At 34.9% G+C, this 1,544-nt stretch overlaps 1 pseudogene; it reads right to left on the bottom strand.

The window, feature by feature from the left end:
- Window positions 1-36: 36 nt before the first annotated feature.
- LOC106477225 overlaps window positions 37-1,544 on the bottom strand; it is an 8,865-nt pseudogene continuing 7,357 nt past the window's right edge.

The following is a 1,544-nucleotide window of genomic DNA, read 5'->3' as shown; positions in this document are numbered from 1 at the left end:
TGTTTACTGGAACTTCCTATAAACATAGTAACCTACCTCATGGCCTGTTTGTAATTTTCAATTATTTTCTTTTTCTCTTCCTCGTCCTCCACCCAATATTGGCTTGGTGTTACAAAATCTGATGGAACTCTACACTCTGGACAAGCTCTGTACATAATAACCAAACGTAACAATATCAATTAATGGAACAGCCGCTAAAACATTCATTACCAGTATTTACATATTATTATCGCAACTGAATTTTGTTCACTAAGCAGTAGAGGCACTTTAAAGATACAAAGCCAAACTTTATTCTTTTAAAAAAATCACTTCAGCACAATATTACATACTAACTATGAGAACACACAGTCAAAGTATATGATTAATATCAATAAGTACAACCCTGACTAAAGATCCACCCTTAAGAAATATCCAAACCTGATATGTTTAGATGAGAACTGTTTGGTGCTTCTCCACTTACGAATACAACTGAGGCAGAAAACATGATTACAGTTTTGCAAGATTCCAAACAGCCTTTCGTCTCGTGGTTGTTTATCTAACACAGATTCCATACATATCCCGCAAAACTTCCCAACGCTCCGCTGAATGGCAAAAGAAAGCTCCATATCTCGTTCCAATTCCTTTAAACATTCCTGATAAAAAGAATTTATCTGAAAAAATAACCTGAATATCACTATCAACAAAGAACATGTCAGAAACTCAAGTTAGGATAAATGTGAATTGGATCAGATGGTTCTTGCATCTAAAGTTAAGCTGTATAATAAACAGAAATAAAATGGGGTGCGAATGTGGTTTTAGCAGCTGATGGTAATATCGGAGATGTTATCTCTCAAAAACAATGAGTACGCAGATCACACTGGTGGTATATGTTTCAAATCTGTAACTTGGTAAAACTTTTAGCAATAGAAGGTGGTATTGGAGATGTTATCTGTCAAAAACAATGAGTACGCAATCATGTTATACAGATCACACTGGTGGTATATGTTTCAAATCTGTAACTTGGTAAAGGAAAAACTTTTAGCAATAGAAGGTAATATTGAAGATGTTATCTGTCAAAAACATTAAGGAAAAAAGTCATAAATATATATACAAGTTACACTGGCAGTAGCGTGTTCCAAATCTGTAACTTGGTAGAGGGAAGATGTGACCTGGCTTGGAACTGACACTTGTAGACAATCTTGTACGTATAGAAATACTTGTTTGTAGAAAGTAGTAACTTTCTAACTCATGGAGAAACTGGTAATAAGAAAAAAGTTTCAAAGGTGCAAAATTTGGAAGTGGCAAAGCATGATGCAATATGTGCAAAACAAGTGTATAAACAATGATAAACAGTGGAAGACAAGTGTATCCACAATGAGGAACAGTGGAAGACAAGTGTATCCATAATGAGTAACTATGGAAAACAAGTGTATCCACAATGAGGAACAGTGGAAGACAAGTGTATCCATAATGAGTAACTATGGAAAACAAGTGTATCCACAATGAGGAACAGTGGAAGACAAGTGTATCCATAATGAGTAACTATGGAAAACAAGTGTATCCAC

This window comes from Limulus polyphemus, unplaced genomic scaffold (genome assembly GCF_000517525.1).
Source record: "Limulus polyphemus unplaced genomic scaffold, Limulus_polyphemus-2.1.2 Scaffold13475, whole genome shotgun sequence".
NCBI classification, from domain to species: Eukaryota; Metazoa; Arthropoda; class Merostomata; order Xiphosura; family Limulidae; genus Limulus; species Limulus polyphemus.
The sequence above is the reverse complement of the archived record's forward strand: the minus strand, read 5'-3'. Positions and strand labels throughout refer to the sequence as shown.